The 13,722-nt window shown below is 42.7% G+C and overlaps 2 pseudogenes; both read right to left on the bottom strand.

Moving 5' to 3' along the window:
• Positions 1-399: 399 nt before the first annotated feature.
• LOC143929105 (5S ribosomal RNA) lies at positions 400-518 on the bottom strand (annotated as a pseudogene).
• Positions 519-6,306: 5,788 nt separating this feature from the next.
• Positions 6,307-6,425, bottom strand: LOC143929123 (5S ribosomal RNA; annotated as a pseudogene).
• Positions 6,426-13,722: the final 7,297 nt, after the last annotated feature.

Raw genomic sequence — 13,722 nt, 5'->3', positions numbered from 1 at the left:
AAAAAACAGGTCAACGCCAACAACATAGACCCTGGCGGGCTCCCATCTGACCCTGACCCTGCTTAGCCTCTGAGATCGGGCGCTTTCAGGGTGATGTGGCCTAAGGCGAACGCTTCGGGACATACTCAAAACTCTTGACAGATGCTAAAATGGTCACCTTGGGAAACAAGCGGAAAAAAAACAGGTCAAAGCCAACAATATAAAAAGATTCCTACGGCACCTGTAATTAGGTACTATCCAGACCGGACCCTGCTTAGCCTCTGAGATCAGATGAGATCAGGGTGATGTGGCCGTAGGAGATTTCTTTGGGCTCTCTCAGCCCTCTTGACAAATGCCAAGATGGTCACCTTGGGAAACAAGCGGAAAAAAAAACATGTCAACGCCAACAGCATAAAAAGAAGCCTACGGTACCTGGTATTCCCAGTCGGTCTCCCCTCCAGTTACTAATCAGGCCCGACAATGCTTAGCCTCCGAGATCAGACAAGATTGGGCACTTTCAGGGTGATTTGGCCGTAGGCACTTTCTTTGGGCACTCTCACCCTCTTGACAAACGCTAAGATGGTCATCTTGGGAAACAAGCAAAAAAAAACAGGTCAACGCCAACAACATAAAAAATAGGATTTTTATATACAGCTTACCTGTAAAATCCTTTTCTTGAGAGTACATCACGGGACACAGGAGCTTCATTACATAGTGGGTTATATAGGCACCTCTGGTGATTGGACACTGGTTAACCCCCAATTAAGGAAAATTCCTCCGCTATATAACCCCTCCCATATGGGAGGCACCTCAGTTTTGTAGCAAAGCAATAGGAAACCACGTAAAACCCAAGAGGGGTGGGAGCCCTGTGTCCCGTGATGTACTCTCAAGAAAAGGATTTTACAGGTAAGCTGTATATAAAAATCCTATTTTCTTGATCATACATCACGGGACACAGGAGCTTCATTACATAGTGGGATGTCCCAAAGCAATGCTCAGATTGAGGGGAGGGAGACACAGATCATAATATATAGACCGCCAAGGACCGGAGGACCTAAACTGCAACCTACAGTACACTGCGCCCAAAGGCGATATCCTCTTGCCCTCTGACATCCACCTGATAGAATCTGGTGAATGTGTGGACTGTTGACCAAGTTGCAGCCTTACAGATCTGAGCCAGGGAGGCCTGGTGATGCACTGCCCAAGAAGCACTTACAGCCCTAGTTGAGTGCGCTTTCACTTGAAAAGGAGGGATCTTCCCTTTAACACTATAGGCCTTGCCCTTACCACATCCAAAGTGTGCAAAGATTCTTCTTCTGCGGACTGTGGGTCCGGAAAAAAGGATGGTAGGCTTACATCTTGATTCAAATGGAATCCTGAAACCACCTTAGGCAGAAAGGACCTGTTGGGACGCATTACCACCCGGTCCTTATGAATAATTAGATACGGTTCTTTACTGGAGAGAGCTGCTAGTTCTGACACTCTTCTAGCCGTGGATATGGCTACCAAGAAAACCAATTTTTTAGTCAAAAGAACTAACGAAGCCTGATGCAAAGGTTCAAAAGGTTGCCCCTGCAAAGCTGAGAGAACCAAATTCAGATCCCATGGGCATACCGGAGGTTTGACTGGCGGCCTTATCCGCATAGCCCCCTGGATGAAAGCCCGCACCAGGGAATGCGATGCAAGTGGTTTCTGAAAAAACACTGACAAGGCCGAAATATGCACCTTGATAGTGCTTACGGCCAAATTCATTTCTAGGCCTGACTGGAGGAAGGCCAAGATCCTGCTAATGACATACTTTCTAGGATGACATTTCCTGAGTTCACAACAGGAAACATATGCCCTCCAGATTTTGTAGTAAATAAGCCTGGAGGCCCGCTTTCTGGCATTGACCAGAATAGAAAGGACTGGCAACGAAAAGCCCACGGTCTCTCAGAATGTGGGTCTCAGCAGCCAAACCATCAAATTCAGACTGTGTGAAGCAGGACTGTGTAAAGCAGGACCCTGTGAGAGCAGATCTGGCTGGAGAGGGAGGATCCACGGCCTGCCTACTGCCAACTTCATGATCTCTGCGTACCACGGTCGCCTGGGCAAAGCAAGGGGCTACCAAAAGAACCGACTTTGTTTCCCTCTTGACTCTTCCCAGGAACCGCAACAGAAGCAGGCACGGGGGGAAGGCATAAATCAAATTGTACTGATCCCAGGGAACTGTCAGAGCATCCGACCCCTGAGCGAGTGTACCTCTTGTCCTTGACACAAATTTGTCCAGTTTTCTGTTGAACCTGGACGCAAACAGATCTACGTCTGGAGTACCCCACCTGCGACATATGTTCCAAAACACGTCGGGGTGCAGAGCCCATTCTCCTGGGCACAACTGCTGGTGGCGCAGAAAATCCGCCTGCCAATTTTCCACTCCTGGAATGAAGACTGCAGAAAGGCATGGAACATGCCTTTCTGCCCAGACAAGTATGCGATTCACCTCTTTTTGCGCAACCAGACTCCTGGTACCGCCCTGGTGATTGATATAGGCCACTGCTGTGGCATTGTCGGACTGAACCCAAACAGGGAGACCCCGTAGTCTGAAAGACCAGTTTATGAGAGCCATATAAACTGCCCGGATCTCCAAGACATTTATGAGCAATAGCTTCTCGATTGCAGACCATTTCCACTGCAAGCACGTCTCCTCCAACACTGCTCCCCAGCCTGTCAGGCTGCCATTTGTCATAATAATCTTCCATGGAAGAGGAAGAAAAGTTTTGCCTTTCAGCAAATTCTCGGTTTGTAACGAGACTCTTAGACTCATTAGACGAGACTCTTGCGTGTCCCTGGGGATAGACGCATAGGAAGATCCAAGGACTGGGGCTTCCTGTTCCAAGCCGCAAGGATGCATCTTTGCAGAGGCCTTGAGTGGAACTGGGCGAATGGAACGGCCTCAAAGGAGGCGACCATTTTCCCTAACAGTCTCATGCACAACCGAATGGGGGAAGATCTTCTGCCCAGAATTAGGCGCACCAGATCCCCAATGGCCAAGGCTTTTGGCCTTGGTAGAAAAACCTTGCCCTGAGCAGTGTCGATAACCATACCCAGGTATTCCAACCTGGTAGCAGGCTGTAGGGACGACTTTTCTAGGTTTATAATCCAACCTAGGCGTTCCAGCTGTTCTAGCGTTCTGGTAACACTGTGGTTCAGGAGCACTACTGTTTTCTCTATGAGAAGCCAATCGTCTAGATAAGCCATGACGGCTATACCCTGAGCTCTTAGGTTTGCCAAGAGAGGGTCCAGAATCTTTGTGAAGACTCGAGGGGCCGTAGCTAGCCCGAACGGCAAGGCCACAAATTGAAAATGGCGCCGCTCTACCGCGAACCTTAGATACTTTTGGTGTGCGGGAAAAATTGGCACATGGAGATATGCATCCTTGATGTCTATTGATGCCATAAACTCTCCCCCTTGCAGGGAGGAGACCACAGTGCGAATTGACTGTATTCAGAAGGACCGGATGCGTAAAAAACGGTTCAGATCCTTCAGATCCAGGATAGGTCTGACACTTCCATTTGGCTTTGGAACGGTGAAGAGATTCGAGTAAAACCCTGAACCCTGTTCTTTTGGGTCCACTTCTACTATCACCCCCTGGGATAGTAAGTGATCTAAGGCCAGAAATAGCGGTCTGTGCTTTACTGGGTCCCTGGGGATCCTTGACCTTAGAAAGCGAGAAGGTGGAATCTCCTGAAACTCCAGCTTGTAGACCAGAGATACCGAAGAGATCACCCACTCATCCCGGATCTCTTCCCGCCAGGCTTCTGCAAACTGCAAGAGCCTTCCCCCCACTTGGCCGAGCGGGGGCGCCCCTTCACAAGGAAGCTTTCGGGCTCTGCTTGGCAGGCTTTCGCCCCCAGGATTTCTTCTGCCCCTGGGCCCGGCCTTGAGCCTTTCCTGTAGAGGGGGGTTGAGAAGGCCGTCGCCACTGCTTAGAGCTTGATGCTCTGGGAGAGAGAGAACGCCTAAATGATGGACGTTTGCTCCTTTTGACTGGAAGGAGAGTAGATTTACCCCCTGAAATTTTTTGGACGAATTTGTCTAATTCTTCTCCAAACAAACGTTCCCCTTTAAACGGGAACCAAATCAAATACTTCTTGCATGATAGCTCAGCTGCCCAATTCTTTAGCCATAGGGCCCTTCGCATGTGTACCAACTGGAGAGACCAACGAGATGCTTGTTGGACAGAATCCAAAATCGCATCAATCATGAAACACAGAATTTGAAGTATTTCTGCATAATTCTCCACTTCCTCACTGGGAAGGAGGCCAAGCATCTGCTTAACCTGTTCCTTGAGGAACTGACACAACCCCACAGCTGCGACTGTAGGTTGCACTACAGTGCCAGTCATGGAAAAGGAGGCTTTTAATAATGTTTCCAGCTTCTTATCAGTTGGATCTTTAAATACCTGAGCATTATCCAAAGGACAGGTCAGGTTTCTATTCACGCAAGAAACAGCCGCATCGACAGATGGGACCCCCCATTTCTTGGTGAAACTTTCCTCCAGAGGATAAAGCATAGAAAACCTTTTAGGAGGAGCAAACAGTTTATCGGGATGTCCCCAATCCTCATACAACAATTTATCCATTAAGGGATTAATTGGAAAGGAAAAGGCAGGTTGTGGGATTTTCCTGACTCCCAGGGAAGAAACAGAGGACGTAGCGATCTCAGCAGCAGGCATTCTGAATGTGGTACGCACCAATTCAGTATAATACTGCACCTGTTTTCTGAGCGCCTGGGTGGAGGGGACTCTCTCCTCTTCCTCTGATTCATCCGACTGCTCAAGATCCCTGTCCCAAGATAGGGATCTCTCCTCATTGTCAGAAGTGTCATCTGAAAGAGGAATCTCAGTAGAGGGAGGGGATCTACCCCTTTTCCTGCTATCTTTCAGGGAAGCTGAAATAAAATTCATGATTCTCCCTTCAAAACCCTCCAATGTAGCCCTAAGGGAGTCCTCAGTGATGTATACCGGGGCTGAAATATTAGGAGAGGCTGCAAATCCTGACGGGGCACTGACTCATCCTGTGAGGCTGACTCCAGTCTTGCAGGGGGGGGGATGGTAACCTACAGGCATTTTTAGAACCCCTAGACCTAGGCGGTGACTTACCAGTGTCCTTGTTATCTCCCCCTGAGACCCTCTTACGAGGAGACATAGTCCTAAGCTACAAAGCAGAGGTACTAGTACAAAGTGCAATCACTGTTGTGCTTAAAGTCTCACAATAAATATATATGCTTAAACTACACAACCTGATGCTGACTAGGTGTCTTAGGTTTGCCTGGATCCAATCCCTTGGGATGCTTACTGCCCACAGCTCCTGTGTCTCCACTTACAGCCCCCTGACGCTCTGGGCTGTAAAACTGCCGCCTGGCGCCTGCGCAGAACAGCGCCGTGCAAACCGAACGACGCGGCTCGCAAACACACTCCTGCCTCCTCCATTAGCACGGGAGCGTGCTTGGCGCGCGTGCACGAGGACTGCCGGTATCCAGGGGGAAGGGAATTGCCTTTGGAGCTGTCTGGGACCCCCAGACTACGTGGGACCCCTGTATTACCTTCATTGTGGCAGAGATTGCAGTGGAGACATGAGTCATCTGGGAGAACCAGGCTTCACTGAGCGTGTATATCTGAAAGGCATGTAAGTATGCATCAGGCTGCTCTTACTCCCCCTAGTGGTGGAAACCAGGTAAGACATACAACTACACTGAAGAAATCCATAATATAATTTATACAGGATTAACTTCCCTTACCTGTCCTCGCCGCAGGAATTGCTGAAAACAGACAGATTCCAGCCTTCACCCATCACGGCAGGGCAGAGTTGTGCCAACCTTCAGGTTTTTTTTTGGGGTTCCTTCTCAGAAGAACCTCCTACCTGGACCCTGTAAAAGACTCTGCCAGAAACTTTCGTGCCACTATGTAAATAGTACAGTAAGTCTGGTTTTCCCAGAGCCCAGTCTTCCAATAGGAGAGGACTTACAGGCAAAACCTTGTTTCTTCAGATGACGAGGCCCGGGTACCATATCATCTTGGGAGTCAAAATATCAGCCCGAGATATGGATACGGTTTGTTGTAGCCCTTAGGCCCCCGCAGGGACCTGCACAGAACTTTCTTCATAGCACATGTTTTACGTGACCAACCACCACTGGCGAAGGGAAAAATGAGGTGCCTCCCATATGGGAGGGGTTATATAGGGAAGGAATTCTCCTTAATCGGGAGTTAACCAGTGTCCAATCACCAGAGGTGCCTATATAACCCATTATGTAATGATCCTGTGTCCCGTGATGTATAATCAAGAAATAAGCATACGGCACCTGGTATTCCCAGTCGGTCTTCCATCCAGTTACTAATCAGGCCCGACAATGCTTAACCTCCGAGATCAGACAAGATCGGGCACTTTCAAGGGGATGGGGCCATAGACGATCTCTTTGGGCACTCTCAACCATCTTGACAAACGCCAACATGATGATCTTGGGAAACAAGCTAAAAAAAACAAGTCATTGCCAACATTGGAGGCTAAGCAGGGTTGGGCAATCAGTTTCCTTGCCTGAAATAGGCATCTCAGAACTGCCATCTGGCTGCTTCCCGGGTTTCCAACTCCTTCAACTAATCCCAGGAGACAATACTTCGCCTCCATCCGGGTGGAGGTTCCAAACACCCGATCAATGGTTCCTGTCACCTCCGTCCAGTAGGAGATCAACTTCGGGCATCTCCAAAACATGTGCATCATGTCTCCCCCCATGTTCCCGCACCGGGGGCAACTTGCGTGCGGCCGTTCGGCCAAATTGAAAAAGTTTACGAGGAGCATAATAAGTTCTATATAATAAGAACAAATGTGACATCCTCTGAGAGGAGAGCCACAATTGACCACAGGCAGTATTCCTGTGGCCAATTATAGCTCAAGGGGGTTTAGTACACACCCCACACTATATAAGGCCGCCAGCGCGGCGGCCTTGTATAGTGTGTTGCGGCGGTCAGGGAAAGAGGACGATAGGCAGGGACAGTGTCTTTACTGCTTGGGAACCTAGCACTGTTACAGTGGGTGTTATGTGCCTCCTGCACAGTACACACCTGAAGCTACCCTTTATTACTGGTGTTCAATTTTTGCAATACAGGCATCTGCAGTGCATAAGTTAGAGTGGGTGTTGTGTGCCTCCTGCACAGTATACACCTGAAGATACCCCTTATCGCTGGTGTTCTGTTTCTGTAATGCAGGAACCTAGCACTGTTACAGTGGGTGTTGTGTGCCTCCCACGCTTGTCCTTATTTTCGGCAGCTGGACGTGTTGAGCCACATCATGCCGAACACTTGGTCGGATGTGAAAGACCAAGCCCTCCTAATGCTCCTCATCCTCTCTCACCCAGGCTCAGGGTACTAGCCTGTGTTCTGTATACACTAGGCTTTCTTCTGTATACCCTATCCTCTCTTTATACTCTAGCCTGTCGTTTATGTACACTAGACTCTTTGTTTACCTCATAAATGGCAGTGTATATAGAAGGAAGGCTAGTTTATACAGAGAGGCTAAGGTATACAGAAGGTAGGCTAGAGAATAAAGAAGACAGGCTAGTGTATACAGGACACATGCTAATGTATACAGAAAACAGGCTTGGTTATAGAGAGAGACTGAGACTATTATATTCAGAAGAAAAGCTAGTGTATATAGAGAGGCAGGCTGGGGTATACAGAGAGGCTAGTGAATACAGATATGGTGATGTATACAGAAATGCTAGTGTATACAGAGAGGCTAGAGTATACAGTTATTCTGGGGTATACAGAGAGGCTAGTTTAAAGAGAGGCTAGTGTATACAGAATACAGACTCGTATTCTGATAGGCTTGAGTATACAGAGATGCTAGAGTAAACAGTGAGGCTGGGGTACACAGAGAGGCTAGTTTAAAGAGAGGCAAGTATATACAAAGATGTTAGTGTATAGAGAGAGTCGAGTGTATACAGATAGGACAGTGCATATAGAGAGACTAGTTTATATAGAAGACAGGCTTGGGTATACATCCAAGCTGACAGTGTATACAGAAGACTGGGTAGTGTATACAGAGAATCTAGTGGGTACAGAAGACAGGCTGGTGTATTCTAGCTAGTTTTTACAGTCTAGTGTATACAGAAGACAGGCTGTGGTATAGTGTATTCAGAGAGTCTGGTGTATAGAGATGCAAGGGTGTAGAGAGAAGCTAGTATATATAGAAGACTACAGCATACAGAAGAAAGGCTAGTGAATACAGAATAAAGGCTGGCTTCCATGGAGAGGCTAGATAGAACACTATCTAGGGTATAACGAGAGGCTAGATTATACAGAGAGGCTAGTGCATACAGTGAAGCTATTTTATATAGATGCCTGGTTAGTGTATACAGAGAAGCTAGTGTGTACAGAAGAAAGGCTAGACAGGCTATAAATAGAGACAAGTGTTTACAGAGGACAGTTTGGGGTATAGAGAGATGCTAGTTAATACAGAGAGGGCATACAGAAGACAGAAGACGGGCTAGTGTATTCAGAACATAGGCTAGGTATTCAGAGAGTCTAGTGTATACAGTCGGCGAGTGTATACATAAGACTGGCTAGTTTACACAGTGTTTACAGAGATACAAGGGTGTACAGGGAAGCTGGTATATATAGAAGACTACAGCATACAGAAGAAAGGCTAGTGAAAACAGAATACAGACTCGTGCATGCAGATAGGCTTGAGTATACAGAGATGCTAGAGTAAACAGTGAGGCTGGGGTACACAGAGAGGCTAGTTTAAAGAGAGGCTAGTATATACAAAGATGTTAGTGTATATAGAGAGGTTAGAGCATAGAGCAAAGACTAGAGCATACAGAAGAAAGGCTAGTGAATACAGAATAAAGGCTGGCTTCAACAGAGAGGCTAGTGCATTCAGTGAAGCTATTTTATATAGAAGCCTGGTTATATATAGCCTGGTATACAGAGAAGCTAGTGTGTACAGAAGAAAGGCTAGACAGGCTATAAAGAGAGACAAGTGTTTACAGAGGACAGTTTGGGGTATAGAGAGATGCTAGTTTATACAGAGAGACTAATGTATACAGAAGACAGGCTAGGGCATACAGAAGACAGAAGACGGGCTAGTGTATTCAGAAAATAGGCTAGTGTATACCGAAGACAGGCTATTGTATGCAGAAGACCGGCTAGTGTATACAGAGAAACTAGTGTATAACCGAGAGCGTAGTGTATATAGAAGACAGGCCAGGGTATAAAGAAGACAGAGTAATGTATACAGAAAACAGAAAACATGCTCGTGTATATAGAGAGGCTAGTGAATTTAGAGGGTAGGCTAAGTGATAACAGAAGACAATCTTGGATATACAGAGACATTTCATCATTTCATCTAGCTCACATCTCTAATGGAGTTTGTCTCATTGTCATGTTATGCCTTTTCATTCTTATGCTAAATATAGATTATACTCACTACACGATTTTAATCATCCACATCAAGCATGCAATAAAACTATCATACATCAAAATGAACTATGTACTGCCAAAACAATAACGGCCAATAACTTAACAAATGACTTATCAGTCAATGACTTAACAAAATAAACTTTGCACTCTTTTGCTCTATTTTGCATATTTGTAATTCTCCACATCAACTGTCACTTTGATATCACCACTGACGACACACCATCCTGACTTATTTTGCTTTATTTATTATTAGAAATAGAGAGTACTATCTCAAAACCATTTAAATCAATTCACTTCGATGAGGTCTACCGCTAATTTTACGGTAATGCAAAATGTTCACAAAACCATCCATTTGCTACCATACATGCTGCACATATTATGAGTAATGTAACTATCGCTCGCTAACGATGTAAACAGTTTTATTGCTTTTCTGACATTAACCGAGTATCTCTGACATTAACTGAGTATCTCTATGCACTAGGATCTTAATAATAATAATAGGATTATGTAAGGCAAAGATCAACTAGTCGAATATAAGCTTTCTCAGTGGTACCGGCATATCCTTTAAATTTAGACTATCAAGTTAAGCTTTCAATCTCTTACCGTTGAAGAGCGATACTTCCTCCCTGCAATATTAAGCCATTTAAATGTCCTATTGGTCGTCTATATTATACAACTCTCTGAAAAGCATATATGTAGAGAATAAAACTAGTCTTACATCTTAATAAAACTGTTTTATTGCTCAACCCGTATGAAGCTGTCATGACATAAGCAAATAAGTCACAGTGAAAACACAGTGACAAAACATATCTTTTTAACGCAGCAAAATGTGAGAAAAGCAGTGTAAGCCGTCTTTCTGCCAGAAATGCTTCAGAAAGATAATGTACCGCTTTTAAATCCATATCAATTCCACATCCTAATTTAAACCGTCTTAAAATTTTAACATTTACTGATATCAATTACTGATATTACATTATGATTATACTAGTGAAAAGGACCGCGTAATGGAACTGTCAAATTATTCATAATCTCAGAGTTAATTTAGCTGATACATTTACGATTTACTCAACGATTTACTCAACGATTTAAACTTAGATTTTTTCAAGCTAAATCAATTTAATCTTAAATAATTTATAGTATATTCTACGGTACTATTAAATTATGTACTGTTTTTCTGTATTTTAGCCGTACTCATATTTCGTGTTATGTTGCAACCATCTAATCTCATTGCTATTCCGACATTCTGCCTTAATGAGGATATTACTTTGCAACTATCCCTTGAACCCTTCTGCCTCATTATACTTATTATTATTATATTATAGAGATTACTATCTCTAAATCATTGTAAACGTAACCATAGTTATAATGTACAAGTAATTTTACGTTAAAGCAAACTTCAACCAAAACCATCTTTTTAAATCCTTTTACATACTGCACATTAAGAGTAATGCAACCATTTCTCTACCTCTATGCAATAGGATTCTCTTTCTGACTCTATTTGGTGTATTACGTCTTCTCCACAATAACTGTCACACTGATAACCATTTGTAACAGATAACACTGGCAACCCATTTTTTAACAGCAGCAAAATGTGAGAAAAGCAGTGGGACGGTTTACTTGACTGAGAAGTGGTTGCAGTACCAAAGGATAGCAATAAAGTTTGATTACATTAATAACACATAATGCAACTATTTTACATTCACATTAAGCATACATCCAAACCACCAGACATGCTGCACATACTAAGAGTAATGTAACTATCGCTCGCTAACGATGTAAACAGTTTTATTGCTTTTCTGACATTAACCGAGTATCTCTGACATTAACTGAGTATCTCTCTGCACTAGGATCTTAATAATAATAATAGGATTGTGTAAGGCAAAGAACAACTAGTCTACTATAAGCTTTCTCAGTGGTACCGGCATATCCTTTAAATTTAGACTATCAAGCTAAGCTTTCAATCTCTTACCGTTGAACAGCGATACTTCCTCCCTGCTATATTAAGCCATTTAAATGTCCTATTGGTCGTCTCTATTATACAACTCTCTGAAAAGCATATATGTAGAGAATAAAACTAGTCTTACATCTTAATAAAACTGTTTCATTGCTCAACCCGTATGAAGCTGTCATGACATAAGCAAACAAGTCACAGTTAAAACACAGTGACAAAACATTTCTTTTTACCGCAGCAAAATGTGAGAAAAGCAGTGTAAGCCGTCTTTCTGCCATATGCTTCAGAAAATTTATGTACCGCTTTAAAATCCATATCAATTCCATATTCTAATTTAAACCGTCTTAAATTTTTAACATTTACTGATAGCAAATACTGATATTACATTATGATTATACCAGTGAAAAGGACCGCGTATTGGAACTGTCAAATTAATCATAATCTCAGAGTTAACTTAGGTGATAAATTTACGATTTACTCAACGATTTACTCAACGATTTACTCAACGATTTAAACTTTTTTCAAGCTAAGTCAATTTAATCTTAAATAATTTATACTATATTCTACTGTACTCTTAAATTATGTACTGTTTTTCTGTATTTTAGCCGTACTCATATTTCTCATATTGCAACCATCTAATCTCATTGCATATTCCGACATTCTGCCTTTGCAACTGAACCCTTTTGTGTATTCACTTTATCTCGACCTATATATACTGCCTCAATATACTTATTATTATTATATTATAGAGATTACTATCTCTAAATCATTGTAAACGTAACCATAATGTACAGCTAATTTTACGTTAAAGAAAACTTCACACAAAACCATCTTTTTAAAACCTTTTACACACTGCACATTAAGAGTAATGCAACCATCTCTCTAGCTCTATGCAATAGGATTCTCTTTCTGACTCTATTTTGTGTATTACTTCTTCTCCACATTAACTGTCACACTGATAACCATTTGTAACACATAACACTGGCAACCCATTTTTTAACAGCAGCAAAATGTGAGAAAAGCAGTGGGACGGTTTACTTGATTGAGAAGTGGTTGCAGTACCAAAGGATAGCAATAAAGTTTGATTACATTAATAACACATAATGCAACTATTTTACATTCACATCAAGCATACATCCTAATGTAAACTGTCTATCACTATTAATGTTCAGGGTTACTGATACATTATGCCGATAACCAGTGGAAACGAAAAACAGTCAGTTGTAAGCCGTCTTCGTGCGTAACAAAATTAATGGAACGATTTACACGTTGGAATTTACAAGCTACGTCAATTTACTCTTAAATATAATATACCCTTTAGCTGCTTAGCTCACACTTTGCTGTATGTAGCCGCGTTAACTGTATTAATGGTTACATGTAAGTAACCAATGGGTATTGACATTTCATGTCTATCTCACATCTCTAATCCAATTTGTCTCTTTGAGACACGTTGCTGATATTTGCTGATATTTCATGATTACAGCAATCATCTCATCTAATTGCTATTCCAACATTTTGCCTTGGTATTACTTCGCAACGCTCTATTGAACAATGTAAAGGTAAGCTAGATATTTTGTGTATTTCCACTTAAACTCGACCTGTATATACTGTCTCAATATTATCCTTTCTAATTTTGCTAAACCTTTATTACGTATACTGCTAATTTTAGGATAAAACAAAACAATATTTTGCTTCTTTACACGCTGCACATATTAAGAGTAATACAATGCTATCGATGTGAACAGTTTAATTGCTCTTCTCACATTTAGCTGGTATATCTCTGCTATAGGAAACTGAATTTGTACTACAACGATAACTCGTCTAATATCAGTCCACTCAGTGCTACCGGGATAACTTTTGCATTTAGAGTAATGAAATGATATCTCAGTCATTTTGAAGCTACTGCAACAAACGCTTCCGATCTCTTTTCAACTGCAATACTTAAGCTCTGCAATATTAAGTAATATTTAGCTGCTTAGCTGAAACTTTGCTGTACGTAGCCGTGTTACTTTTATTAATGGCTACCTGTAAGTAACCAATGGGGATTGACATTTCATGTCTAATTCACATTCACATTTCTAATGCAGTTTGTCTTTTTGTCATGTCATCCTTTGACAGTTATTATCCTTTCTCTTCCTTATGCTATATTTGGGGTATATTCACTACATGATTAAAGACACGTAATGAACCTGATTGATCAAAACCTACACTCGCCGTGGCTCTTATTTCGTGTATTTCCACTTAAATCCGACCTGTATATACTGTCTCAATATTAATCTGAGTTTTTTTGCTATATTTATTATGAGAATAACCAGATTACGATCTCTAAATCCTGGTA

This window comes from Lithobates pipiens, unplaced genomic scaffold (assembly GCF_037356315.1).
Source record: "Lithobates pipiens isolate NorthernLeopardFrog02 unplaced genomic scaffold, aLitPip1_a1.2 Scaffold_23, whole genome shotgun sequence".
NCBI classification, from domain to species: domain Eukaryota; kingdom Metazoa; phylum Chordata; class Amphibia; order Anura; family Ranidae; genus Lithobates; species Lithobates pipiens.
The sequence above is the reverse complement of the archived record's forward strand: the minus strand, read 5'-3'. Positions and strand labels throughout refer to the sequence as shown.